The sequence below is a fragment of the Hylobates moloch genome, unplaced genomic scaffold (genome assembly GCF_009828535.3).
Source record: "Hylobates moloch isolate HMO894 unplaced genomic scaffold, HMol_V3 SCAFFOLD_8, whole genome shotgun sequence".
Classification (NCBI taxonomy): Eukaryota; Metazoa; Chordata; class Mammalia; order Primates; family Hylobatidae; genus Hylobates; species Hylobates moloch.
Genome location: NW_026652283.1, coordinates 118,051,954 through 118,066,299, shown reverse-complemented (window position 1 = coordinate 118,066,299; position 14,346 = coordinate 118,051,954). Strand labels below are relative to the sequence as shown.

At 39.2% G+C, this 14,346-nt stretch overlaps 1 non-coding gene across 1 annotated transcript; it reads right to left on the bottom strand.

Annotated features, from left to right (window-relative positions):
* Nucleotides 1-394: 394 nt before the first annotated feature.
* On the bottom strand, nt 395-497 carry LOC116473921 (U6 spliceosomal RNA). The gene has a single exon (XR_004249484.1). It is a non-coding gene; the product is annotated as a U6 spliceosomal RNA (small nuclear RNA).
* Nucleotides 498-14,346: the final 13,849 nt, after the last annotated feature.

Genomic DNA, 14,346 nt, shown 5'->3' with positions numbered 1-14,346 from the left:
TGAATAATAATTTCCCCTGAATAACTAAATGTGGGTTTTTGTTGTTGTTTGTTTGTTTGAGATGGAGTTTCAGTCTGTCGCCCAGGCTGGAGTGCAGTGGTGTGATCTTGGCTCACTGCAACCTCCACCTCCCGGATTGAAGTGATTCTCCTACCTCACCCTCCCAAGTAGCTGGGATTATAGGCATGTGCCACTGCACTTGGCTAATTTTTGTATTTTTAGCAGAGACGTGGTTTCGCCATGTTGGCCAGGCTGGTCTCGAACTCTTGACCTCAGGTGATCCACCTGCACTGGCCTCTTAGAGTATTGGGATTACAGGCATAAGCCACCGTGCCCAGCCTGAATAACTAAATGTTTTTCGGCATCTAACATTTTCTTCTACAGGTTTGCTTTTAAAAAAAACACTTCACGAATTTACGTGTTATCCTTGTGCAGGTGCCATGCTTATCTTCTCTGTATCGTGCCAATTTTAGTATATGTGCTGCCAAAGCGAGCACCAGATTTGCTTTTTTGTAAGTGTTTTTTTAAAGAAATGGTATAGTGAAACATACACATAGAAAGTGCATAAAACAAAAACGGACATTCACAAAGAGTTGTAAAGCAAGGTCCTGTGTAGCCCCTAACTAGCTCAAGAAGCAGAATCTTGCCAGCATGCAGAAGCATCTATAAATCTTGCAGGAGGCAGCACAGGCGCACCATTGACTTTAAGCTTTGCACCTGTTCCGTGAGGTGGGCATGCTTGTTCCTATTTTATATATGAGGACACCAGGATGCAGGTGGGTTACCTGGCTCCCCCAGGGCCACACAGCTAGTAGGCAGTAGAGCGAGAATTCAAACCCAGGGATGTCGGAGCCTGACAGCACCTGCCTGTCTCTGCAGGTGCTAAGGGGGAGGCTTGGCCACAGGGGTGGGCAGCAGGGCTGGAGGGCCAGCCTGGATGGTGCGCAGGGAGAGAATGGACTCGGGGATTGAGGTAACCCTGCTGGGCAGGGAACACCAGAGGAGAGACACAGAGCAGGTACTCTGGGGTGAAAAGGAAGCCTGCTCTGTTCCAAGAGTCCCCCTCACCATGTCTTCCCCTTACTTCTCCCTGACGGTGTCAGGAGAGTCCACCATTCAGCTAAGGCTTGGGAGAGGGCGCCCTTGATTCTTCCGATTAGAAAAAGAGGAGCTTGGCAGGCAGGTCTGGGGACTTGGTAGTGCTGGGTCACTGAGGAGTTTCCTTTAAGGCAATGGGAGCCGAGGGGAAGATGGAATTACTCCCAGAGAGAAGGCTCCCAGCCACGCTAGCTCACAGCCCTCAAGTCCACTGCTCTTAAAAGAAAATGCTCTACTGGGTGGCCTGAGGACTTGTGCCAAGTTCCAAGTGAGATAAGACAGAAAACAAGTTACTGGTCAATGACAGGTCAAGGTGAACCCAGCCAGAAGAGTTATCATTCCAAGAAGGTCACGAGGCCATTATACAACCTTTGGAATGATACGTTTCTGCTTTTCCATAAGCAGCTGGGAATGTCTGAGACTTGTTTACAGAGAATTAGAACTTCTAATAAAGGATATGTGACCAATATCACTTTCACCCTTGGCCTCCATCTGCCCAGTTCCCACACTTCCCTAGGTAAACTTTAATCTTAGTTTCTCATGCATCTTTTCAGAGCTTTGAATGTGCCTATCTGAGCAAATCAAACACTAGATTTGTATTCCCCCTCCATGACAGGTTTAACAATCTAGAAGTTGGGTTGGTGGATTGTCTCCTACACCAGTGAACCTGTCTCTGAGTCCCAAGAATCCGTCAGTCTAGTTAAACAGTCAACAGTTGTGTCTCATTTCGGGCAGCAGTGTTACAGGTGGGCTGCCACCAAAGTTAGACCTCTATATGGTGCGAATATTTAACGAGAGGCATTTCTATGAAAACAAAAGAAAAACAAAAGTTAGTAATTAGAACAAACTCTAAACTCAGTTTTTGAGCTCAGAAAGCAGCCAGGTGAGAAGATTTCTGGGTTTGGGCTGAAAGCATCTTTAGCTGGAGTGGGAGCAGGCAGTAGCAATTTGACAGGTTTCCCCACTTTACAGTTTGCATCAGGTGTTCCAGGGGCGTTTCTGAGTAGCCCGTCTAGCAGCCGGCGTGAGGACCACGCATACATAAGTTGCTGTGCTTTCTCGACGGCTTGTGTCAAGTCGTCCAGCTTTCGTTTGCAGGGCTTCAAGGAGAGAGCAGTTCTCATTTCAGTGATTCCAAGCCAGAAGGGTGGGAGAAAAATATTAGTGTGGAGACCTGTAGCCAGACATTGCTGGAAACTAGAAGAATTCAGGATCCGGTCCAGATTGTAGGTGAGTAACAAAAACCTCAAAAACAGTGGGCTAGAATCTAATGAGGAGTGCATGTCATTTTCTTCTGAAACATAATTTTTCTTTGTATAGTCATTTCCATTTCTACCAAAGATTATCAAAGTAAGACTAATTTGTTTGCAAAATAATGTTTGCAAAAGTAATGATTATTTGTCCAAGTGCCACAACAATAGTGATTGACTATATAGGCTCTTTCAAAATTTGCTTTACTGGAACTTTTGATAAGGAACCTCAAGTTAGACTTTTAAAACCCTTTTGAGGCCAGACGCCAGCCCAGTAACTTGCCATCAGACTTTGCCTGCAATACCTATAAATTTGGGTGAATTCCTTTCTTCTTAGGATCCCCAAAATATTCGACAGTTCCTGGGCCTGCCGGAAAGTGACATTACTTACTTGTAAGGTTAGAAACTCTTTTAAGCCAGGCCATTTTTTCCAATGGGGGCTTTACTGGTTCCAGTAAAGTAAATAAGCTTTACTGGTTTTAGTTCCTTAAAACTGTCTGGTCATGTCGAAAATATGATATTCCAGTCAAAGCCTTGGTCATATAATCAGTGTTTCCAATTTTGTCGTGTTTCAAGGAGAATATATTCTTATTGAACTTGTGCAAATAACTGTAATTGTCATAAAAATAAGAGTACTCATAAATAGTTTCTAAATTCTGGAGGGATCAGGGAGGAAGAAAAAACTGAATGTTTTAATTTTGTTAAAAACAATATACTAAATTGCTGTAAGTTATAGGTAGCTTAAAAGAAAAAAAGGTTTTCTTAAATCTGGAAAACAAAATATTTAAAGAAGAACTGTTTCAAATAAAAGTCATAAAAATTATCCCCTTCATTTCATGTAGTCTCATGTAATTAATATTCTTCTTGATCTTGGTTAGCAGTTTCATGAACCCACCAGTTTCTTCCTTAGAGTTCTAGAAATTCGTACCCCATCTAATGGTGTGATCTTAAAGTTATCAGAAACCTTTATTCCAGAGTAGAGTCTTTTTCATGAATCTCCTTGAAGAAGAAGCAATTTTGGGCTGTAGCTGATTACAAACGCTTTCAGAGAAGAATCAAAGTAAAACAGTAACTGCCTGTGGATGAAAAAAGACATTCAATGGCCATGGTTAAACATTTGATGAGAGTTCACCGCCATAATGATGCAATTGTCAAGGAAATGTGGTTATTTCTATGGCATATTGCATTTTAATACAGTAACTAAAATTATGACTGATAGCATTATACTAGGACATATCAGATTTCTAGGAATTATGTATAATTTCTGGAACACTTGTATCAATATCATATCTACAAACATAAAGGTTTAGCATCACCTATTATGTGACGATGTTTCTCATATAATTTAACATATCCTGTAAGCCTAATTAGTTTAATAGCTCTCTTTTTTTACAAGGTGAGAGACAAATCCTATGGAACTTTCCAGAGGCCTTCTGAAATGTTCCAAAATTAGTTTGAGGTCAAAAACATTTGATATATAATTTGGTTTGGGGAAGTTGTTGAAAATGTTGAAAGGTTTAGGACATTTGTTTGAAGAGAATCACAGATCACTATAAAACAATACCAAAATGACAAAAAATTGTAAAGACAAATACAGAAGGTTACATCATTGTAAAAATAAACGAGCTCCTTTATTATTAAGACTCATTTTTCTTTTCTTTTCTTTTTTTTTTTTGTTTGTTTTTTTGAGACAGGATCTCATTTCATCACCTAGGCTAGAGTACCCTAGCATGATCATGGCTCACTATAGCTTTGACCTGCTTGGGCTCAGCTGATCCTCCCATCTCAGCCTCCTGAGTAACAGGGACTACAGGCACATACCACCCCACCTGGCTAATTTTTTCTATTTTTTGTAGAGATGAGGTTTTGCCATGTTGCCCAGGCTGGTCTTCAACTCCTGACCTCAAGTAATCCGCCCACCTTGGCCTCCGGAAGTGCTGAGATTACAGGCGTTGAGCCACTACACCTGGCCTTGCTTTTCTTAAGTAATCAAAGACCTGATAGAAAACAACATGAAGCACAAGAAATTATTTTTGTAAAAAAAAAAAAAAAAACCTTTGTGTCCTAGTACAATTACTTAAAAGATAAAGAAAAATCTTCACATTCTCAGACTGATACTGCAAGAAAACTTGGCCGTTTTGATGAAGAGGGTGAAATTCTAGTTTTGCATCATCATATATTAGTAATACGGAAGCTAATTTTAAGAAAATCTTATAAATAAAATTAAGCTCATTTTAGCCAGCTTTGCCCACATAACATTTTCCCCCCAAGATTCTTTTTCCACAACCCTTTTAAAAATTTTTAAACATCGATCTTTATTAATCTTCCTACATTTTTCTTTTTCTTATTCTGGAACAACTGCTCATTATGGTTTAGTACAGAATTAACTACTTTTTCCATTAACAGAAAATACAGCTTCATGCCTTATAATTTTCCTTCCCAAAAATACATCTTTCTTTCCTTGTATATTTTGCATAAGAATTGTTTCCCTTATTATTTCTAGTAGTTTTAATTACATATATTAATTTGAATTTTAATCTTCAGCAATTGTAGTTTATCACATTCCATAGATTAAAGCCATAATTTCTAAAAATCATGTGCTTCTCCATAGTACAATTTTTCATGTCTATTAACAAATCTAAATTTTGGCTTTTCTGTACCATATAAAAAACAAATTGCCAATGTGTATAAACTTAAATTTATGGTTAGTAATTAATGTTTCAATGTTTTAAGTGACTTAGAAATGACTCAGATATGGCCAGGCACGGTGGCTCATGCCTGTAATCCCAGCACTTTGGGAGGCCCAGGAGGGTGGATCATGAGATCAGGAGTTTGAGACCAGCCTGACCAACATGGTGAAACTCCATGTCTACTAAAAATACAAAAATTAGCTGGGCATGGTGGCACACACCTATAATCTCAGCTACTCAGGAGGCTGAGGCAGGAGAGTCACTTGAACCCAGGAGGCAGAGGTTGCAGTGAGCCGAGATCGCATTATTTGCACTCCAGCTTGGGCTACAGTGAGACTCAGTCTCGGAAAAAAAAAAAAAAAAAGAAATGACTCAGATATGTAACGAGTATTTACTTAATTTAATTTAGCATAGCTTTAAGGTTGCAAGTTACCAAAAAAGTTTTCTGAAACTATTTTTAAGTAGACCTGTTTTATAAAACATAACTATTATTGAAAAGTTCATGTATATACTTTTAGGTCACTTGTACATTATTTAATTCACTTGTTTTTAACAATTATTCTTGGATGTCTCATGGGTATTTTTTATGAGACCCTAAAGCCATCACCTTAATTCATTTTTGTTTACAAATCAGGTATCAAAAATACCACAGAGGTAAAGAACTAAAAAGTTAAACATAATTCATTCTCTCTTTCTCTGTCTCATCTATGTATCTATCTATGTTTTTACTTTCATGAATGATATCTGTCAAGCGATTTATTTTTACTGTGTGTTCTGCTCTTAGGTTGGGTTTTTAGTTATATGTTTTTAAACATCAAGCAGGAACAACACAAACCTGCGTGGCCAGCAAACTCAGGGAAGAATGTGTATCTGAATTATATTTCACACTTACAATTCTGAAGACACTCCTATTTTTATTTTACCAATAATTTAAAAGCTAGCTTTATTTACCAAAGACTTAGCCAAGTCATGTGATTTTTAAAAAAAAATTTGGGCGAGAGTCTTTATGTCTGAGAGTTTTAGGAATGCCTAATTTATCTGAGCACTCATTTATCTCTAAGCCAGTTTGAATAGAGCTCCTTGAAGGGTTTTATAAATTAATTTAGTAACACCATCTGGAGGTGGAAAAATATTAAATATACATAATATACAAATATACATACATAAACTTACAAATACAGCTTTCATTGTAACATTTAGTCACAAGTCAGTAAAACATAGTAATAAAACTCATTGATTTATTTCTAATTTATATTTTTATCTGAATTGTGTTTCTGGCAAAGATGGGACAAGTTAAGTTTACCTGCTTACATAGCTAAAGCTTTTTTTGCCAACTTTTGTGGAAAAAACTTGAGATTTTTATTTGCCCAATTCCCAAATAGTTCCTTTAAAAAACATGACTGTCATTTCCCTGAAGTCTGTATTTCCAAATGATAGTTTCCACGTTTTAGAGAAGACAGGATAGGGAATCATCTCAAAGGCACAGAAAAATAATGCAAGGGTTTTTTTTTTTTTTTTTCTTCCAAAAAAGGAATTTGGGAGCATATTTGCCTATTTTCAGAGGTTTTTCTTATAGAGGCTGTGGACTAAATTTTAGGCTAGTGACTGAGGAGACATTTAGCAGTTGTCTAAATGTCTCCAAAGTCCAAATGAGTGGACAAAACATCCATTTCTGTTTCCCAGTAACCATTTCTCTTTCCCAGTAACCATTTCTCCTCTTTTCAGCCTCAGGTTCGTTTTTTATTTTTATTTTTTGAGACAGAGTCTCGCTCTGTCGCCCAGGCTGGAGTGCAGTGGTGCCATCTCAGCTCACTGCAGTCTCCGCCTCCCGGGTTTACGCCATTCTCCTGCCTCAGCCTCCCGAGTAGCTGGGACTACAGGCACGTGTCACCGTGCCCGGCTAATTTTTTGTATTTTTAGTAGAGACGAGGTTTCACCGTGGTCTTGATCTCCTGACCTTGTGATTCGCCCCCCTTGGCCTCCCGAAGTGCTGGGATTACAGGCGTGAGCCACCGCGCCCGGCCAGCCTCAGGTTTTTTAGCAGACCTGCAGTCTAGCAAGAGTCCTCTATGGAGGGCAGTGGCCTAAAGTTCCAGTGATCACCAGGCTGGAGTTGGAGGGAAAAGGTCTGGCAGGGGTGGACAGAAGGATGGAGGGTGAGGAACGTGATCAGATAACAAGGGTGGCAGTTCTTGCTAAACTGACCTACCAGCGTTCTTGTTAAAACTGGATTTGTTGCGTTTTCCTCTAATTTCATCTCGAGGTTTCTCTAGATATAAATTCCAGCCCTGCCCTGATGGGTCTCCAGTGGGGAGGGGGTGGTGGATGTTCACAGTCTGCCTTTCATGGGATACTTACTTATTCTGGCAGATGGCTTAATGCCTAAGTATTCCACCTGTGGCCAAGGGTCCCTCTCACAGCAAACTTGTTTATACTAGCAGTCATTCTTGTGGCTCTCAGCTGACCTATATCCAGTTTATCCCCACCAAAATAAACACTTTGTAGGAGAGCCCTGACCAGGAGGAGAGTCTGTGTCAGTCAGATGAGACACAGAAGAAGATTCAAAATAGATGGTAAAGCCAGGTACAGTGAAGCACGCTTGTAGTCCCAGCTACTTGGGAGGCTGAAGTGGGAGAGCATTGCTTGAGCCCAGTAATTTTGGGGCCAACCTAGGCAACATAGCAAGAGACCACATCACTTAAAAAAAAAAAAAAACACCAATAAAAGGATAATGAAGCAACATAAAACTTACTACAGGATTTTATAACATAAAATAGTAATTTACTACAGGATTTTTTTTTTTTATAAGGAAGCACACACATGAGCCTTGGAGAAGGTTCAGAAGCTCAACTAAAGTTTGGCCGTAGAAACCAGAATCCAGCATACCCCTGACATTTTCTCACAGTAATTTTCTATTCACTGACCACCAAATGTAGGAAGTCAAGGCTTGAAGGAGATATATCAAGGATTCAAGGTAACTGGATGACAGATGAAAGGTGGCACAAGGAGGAAGGAAAAGTAGAAGTAAATGGAAAGAAGAGGTCTTAGAGGAGCAAGTTTTGGGAGATCTAAAGTTGCATGAAGAAGCCAACGAAGTTCCACAATATTCTTTGCAAAAATCATGCCAAAAAGAAAGGAAATGGAGGTTCAGGCTTGTCATCCCAGCACTTTCGGAGGCTGAGGTGGGTGGATCACTTTAGCCCAGGAGTTTGAGACCAGTCTGGGCAACATAATAAAACCCCATCTCTAAAATTTTTTAAAAAATATTATTAGCTGGGTGTGGGCACACACCTGTGGTCCCAGCTACTAAGGAGATTGAGGTGGGAGGATTGCTTGAACCCAGAAGGTCAAGGCTTTAGTGAGCCGTGATTGTGCCACTGCACTCTATCGTGGGTGACAGAGTGAGATCCTGTGTCAAAAGGAAAGAAAGAAAAGAAAGAGAGGAAGGAAGGTAGGTAGGTAGGTAGGTGGGTAGAGTATCTAGTCAGCAGGGGTTTGAGAAGAGGAGTTTCAGTTGACTGAGAAGTTCCCATGGTAGAAGCAGGACCCAGTAAGGAGCACAGAGAGATCTTAAAAATTACTGGGATTTTGACTGGAATTGTATTATGTCTGTAGATTAATTAGGGATATTAAGTCTTCCAATCCATGGAAATGGTATGTCTCTCCATTTATGATGCCTCTTTAGTTTCTCTCAACAATGTTTAGGTCTTGCACATATTTTGTTAGATTTACCTCTAATTTCTATTTTCGGGTGCTATTTTAAAAATCGATTTCATAAACTGACATTGTGAATACATAGAAATATAAGATTTTTCTGTATTGACTTTGCAACCTGAGACAGCATCACCCTCACTAGTTCTAAGAGCTTTTTTGTGGATTCCCTGGGATTTTCCTACATACATGGTCATGTAGTTGGCAACAAAGAGAATTTTGCTTTTTACTTTTTAATCTTTCTGCTTTTTTTTTTTTCTTCTTCTTGCCTCATTACATAGGTTGGGATTTCCGGTTCCTTGGTGAAGAGAAGTTACAAGACTGGGCATCCTTGCTTTGTTCCTAGACAGGAGATGAAAACATTCAGTCTTTTGCCATTAGGTATGATGTTAGCTCTGGATTTTTTTACACATTTATTTATTTATTTATTAGGTTAAAGATGTCTTCTCTTAGTTTGCTAAGAGTTTTTTAAACATCAATGGGAATGTTTTCAGAATCTTTTCAATTTTTTTTCTACGTCTATGGAGATAATATTTTTTTCTGTTATGGGGAACTACATTGATTTTCAAATGTTAGCCAACCTTTAATACCTGAGATAAACTCCATTTTCTATATATTGCTAGAGTCAACTTACTGTTATTTTTATGCATGAGAGATACTGATCTGTACTGTTCTTTCTTTGTCTGGTTTTGGTATTGGGGTAATGAAGACCTCATAAAATAAGTTGAAAATGGTTCCTTCTTCCTCTATTTTCTAAGAGTTTGAATAGAATTGGTATTCTTTTCATTCACCAGTGAGACCAGCTGGACCTAGAGTTTTCTTTGTGGGGAGGCTTTTAATTAGAAATTTAATTTCTTTTTCTTTTTCTTTTTTTCTTTTTTATTATTATACTTTAGGTTTTAGGGTACATGTGCACAATGTGCAGGTTTGTTACATATGTATCCATGTGCCATGTTGGTGTGCTGCACCCATTAACTCGTCATTTAGCATTAGGTATGTCTCCTAATGTTGTCCCTCCCCCCTCCCCCCACCCCACAACAGTCCCTGGAGTGTGATGTTCCCCTTCCTGTGTCCATGAGTTCTCATTGTTCAATTCCCACCTATGAGTGAGAATGTGCGGTGTTTGGTTTTTCATCCTTGCGATAGTTTACTGAGAATGATGGTTTCCAGTTTCATCCATGTCCCTACAAAGGACATGAACTCATCATTTTTTATGGCTGCATAGTATTCCATGGTGTATATGTGCCACATTTTCTTTTTTTTTTTTTGCCACATTTTCTTAATCCAATCTATCGTTGTTGGACATTTGGGTTGGTTCCAAGTCTTTGCTATTGTGAATAGTGCCGCAATAAACATAAGTGTGCATGTGTCTTTATAGCAGCATGATTTATAGTCCTTTGGGTATTTACCCAGTAATGGGATGGCTGGGTCAAATGGTATTTCTAGTTCTAGATCCCTGAGGACTCGCCACACTGACTTGCACAATGGTTGAACTAGTTTACAGTCCCACCAACAGTGTAAAAGTGTTCCTATTTCTCCACATCCTCTCCAGCACCTGTTGTTTCCTGACTTTTTAATGATGACCATTCTAACTGGTGTGAGATGGTATCTCACTGTGGTTTTGATTTGCATTTCTCTGATGGCCAGTGATGATGAGCATTTCTTCATGTATTTTTTGGCTGCATAAATGTCTTCTTTTGAGAAGTGTCTGTTCATGTCCTTCGGCCACTTTTTGATGGGGTTGTTTGTTTTTTTCTTGTAAATTTGTTTGAGTTCATTGTAGATTCTGGATATAGCCCTTTGTCAGATGAGTAGGTTGCAAAAATTTTCTCCCATTCTGTAGGTTGCCTGTTCACTCTGATGGTAGTTTCTTTTGCTGTGCAGAAGCTCTTTAGTTTAATTAGATCCCATTTGTCAATTTTGGCTTTTGTTGCCATTGCTTTTGATGTTTTAGACATGAAGTCCTTGCCCACGCCTATGTCCTGAATGGTATTGCCTAGGTTTTCTTGTAGGATTTTAATGGTTTTAGGTCTAACATTTAAGTCTTTAATCCATCTTGAATTAATTTTTGTATAAGGTGTAAGGAAGGGATCCAGTTTCAGCTTTCTACATATGGCTAGCCAGTTTTCCCAGCACCATTTATTAAATAGGGAATCTTTTCCCCATTGCTTGTTTTTGTCAGGTTTGTCAAAGATCAGATAGTTGTAGATATGCGCGGCATTATTTCTGAGGGCTCTGTTCTGTTCCATTGATCTATGTCTCTGTTGTGGTACCAGTACCATGCTGTTTTGGTTACTGTAGCCTTGTGGTATAGTTTGAAGTCAGGTAGTGTGATGCCTCCAGCTTTGTTCTTTTGGCTTAGGATTGACTTGTTGATGCGGGCTCTTTTTTGGTTCCATATGAACTTTAAAGTAGTTTTTTCCAATTCTGTGAAGAAAGTCATTGGTAGCTTGATGGGGATGGCGTTGAATCTATAAATTACCTTGGGCAGTATGGCCATTTTCACGATATTGATTCTTCCAACCCATGAGCATGGAATGTTCTTCCATTTGTTTGTATCCTCTTTTATTTCCTTGAGCAGTGGTTTGTAGTTCTCCTTGAAGAGGTCCTTCACATCCCTTGTAAGTTGGATTCCTAGGTATTTTATTCTCTTTAAAGCAATTGTGAATGGGAGTTCACTCATGATTTGGCTCTCTGTTTGTCTGTGATTGGTGTACAAGAATGCTTGTGATTTTTGTACATTGATTTTGTATCCTGAGACTTTGCTGAAGTTGCTAATCAGCTTAAGGAGATTTTGGGCTGAGACAATGGGGTTTTCTAGATATACAATCATGTCATCTGCAAACAGGGACAATTTGACTTCCCCTTTTCCTAATTGAATACCCTTTATTTCCTTCTCCTGCCTGATTGCCCTGGCCAGAACTTCCAACATTATGTGGAATAGGAGTGGTGAGAGAGGGCATCCCTGTCTTGTGCCAGTTTTCAAAGGGAATGCTTCCAGTTTCTGCCCATTCAGTATGATATTGGCTGTGGGTTTGTCATAGATAGCTCTTATTTTGAGATACGTCCCATCAATATCTAATTTATTGAGAGTTTTTAGCATGAAGGGTTGTTGAATTTTGTGAAAGGCCTTTTCTGCATCTATTGAGATAATCATGTGGTTTTTGTCTTTGGTTCTGTTTATATGCTGGATTACATTTATTGATTTGCGTATGTTGAACCAGCCTTGCATCCCAGGGATGAAGCCCACTTGATCATGGTGGATAAGCTTTTTGATGTGCTGCTGGATTCGGTTTGCCAGTATTTTATTGAGGATTTTTGCATCAATGTTCATCAAGGATATTGGTCTGAAATTCTCTTTTTTGGTTATGTCTCTGCCAGGCTTTGGTATCAGGATGATGCTGGCCTCATAAAATGTGTTAGGGAGGATTCCCTCTTTTTCTATGGATTGGAATAGTTTCAGAAGGAATGGTACCAGTTCCTCCTCGTACCTCTGGTAGAATTTGGCTGTGAATCCATCAGGTCCTGGACTCTTTTTGGTTGGTAAACTATTGATTATTGCCAGAATTTCAGAGCCCATTACTGTCTATTCAGAGATTCAACTTCTTCCTGGTTTAGTCTTGGGAGGGTGTATTTGTCGAGGAATTTATCCATTTCTTCTAGATTTTCTAGTTTATTTGCATAGAGGTGTTTGTAGTACTCTCTGATAGTAGATTGTATTTCTGTGGGATTGGTGGTGATATCCCCTTTGTCATTTTTTATTGTGTCTATTTGATTCTTCTCTCTTTTCTTCTTTATTAGTCTTGGTAGTGGTCTATCAATTTTGTTGATCTTTTCAAAAAACCAGCTCCTGGATTCATTGATTTTTTGAAGGGTTTTTTGTGTCTCTGTTTCCTTCAGTTCTGCTCTGATCTTAGTTATTTCTTGCCTTCTGCTCCCTTTTGAATGTGTTTGCTCTTGCTTCTCTAGTTCTTTTTATTGTGATGTTAGGGTGTCAATTTTAGATCTTTCCTGCTTTCTCTTGTGGGCATTTACTGCTATAAATTTCCCTCTACACACTTTTTTAAATGTGTCCCAGAGATTTTGGTATATTGTGTCTTTGTTCTCATTGGTTCCAAAGAACATCTTTATTTCTGCCTTCATTTTGTTATGTACCCAGTAGTCATTCAGGAGCAAGTTGTTCAGTTTCCATGTAGTTGAGCGGTTTTGAGTGAGTTTCTTAATCCTCAGTTCTAGTTTGATTGCACTGTGGTCTGAGAGACAGTTTGTTATGATTTCTGTTCTTTACATTTGCTGAGGAGTGTTTTACTTCCAAGTATGTGGTCAGTTTTGGAATAGGTGTGGTGTGGTGCTGAAAAGAATGTATATTCTGTTGATTTGGGGTGGAGAGTTCTGTAGATGTCTATTAGGTCCGCTTGGTGCAGAGCTGAGTTCAGTTCCTGGATATCTTTGTTAACTTTCTGTGTCGTTGATCTGTCTGATGTTGACAGTGAGGTGTTAAAGTCTCCCATTATTATTGTGTGGGAGTGTAAGTCTCTTCGTAGGTCACTAAGGACTTGCTTTATGAATCTGGGTGCTCCTGTATTGGGTGCATATATATTTAGGATAGTTAGTTGTTCTTGTTGAATTGATTCCTTTACCATTATGTAATGGCCTTTGTCTATTTTGATCTTTGTTGGTTTAAAGTCTGCTTTATCAGAGACCAGGATTGCAACCCCTGCCTTTTTTGTTTTCCATTTGCTTGGTAGATCTTCCTCCATCCCTTTATTTTGAGTCTATGTGTGTCTCTGTACGTGAGATGGGTTTCCTGAATACAGCACACTGATGGGTCTTGACTATTTATCCAATTTTCCAGTCTGTGCCTTTTAATTGGAGCATTTAGCCTATTTACATTTAAGGTTAGTATTGTTATGTGTGAATTTGATCCTGACATTATGATGTTAGCTGGTTATTTTGCTCGTTAGTTGATGCAGTTTCTTCCTAGCCTTGATGGTCTTTACAATTTGGCATGTTTTTGCAGTGGCTGATACCGGTTGTTCCTTTCCATGTTTAGTGCTTCCTTCAGGAGCTCTTGTAGGGCAGGCCTGGTGGTGACAAAATCTCTCAGCATTTGCTTGTCTGTAAAGTATTTTATTTCTCCTTCACTTATGAAGCTTAGTTTGGCTGGATATGAAATTCTGGGTTGAAAATTCTTTTCTTTAAGGATGTTGAATATTGGCCCCAACTCTCTTCTGGCTTGTAGAGTTTCTGCCAAGAGATCAGCTGTTAGTCTGATGGGCTTCCCTTTGTGGGTAACCCAACCTTTCTCTCTGGCTGCCCTTAACATTTTTTCCTTCATTTCAACTTTGGTGAATCTGACAATTATGGGTCTTGGAGTTGCACTTCTTGAGGAGTATCTTTGTGGCATTCTGTGTATTTCCTGAATTTGAATGTTGGCCTGCCTTGCTAGATTGGGGAAGTTCTCCTTGATAATATCCTGCAGAGTGTTTTCCAAGTTGGTTCCATTCTCCCCGTCACTTTCAGGTACACCAATTAGACGTAGATTTGGTCTTTTCACATAGTCCCATATTTCTTGGAGGCTTTGTTCATTTATCTTT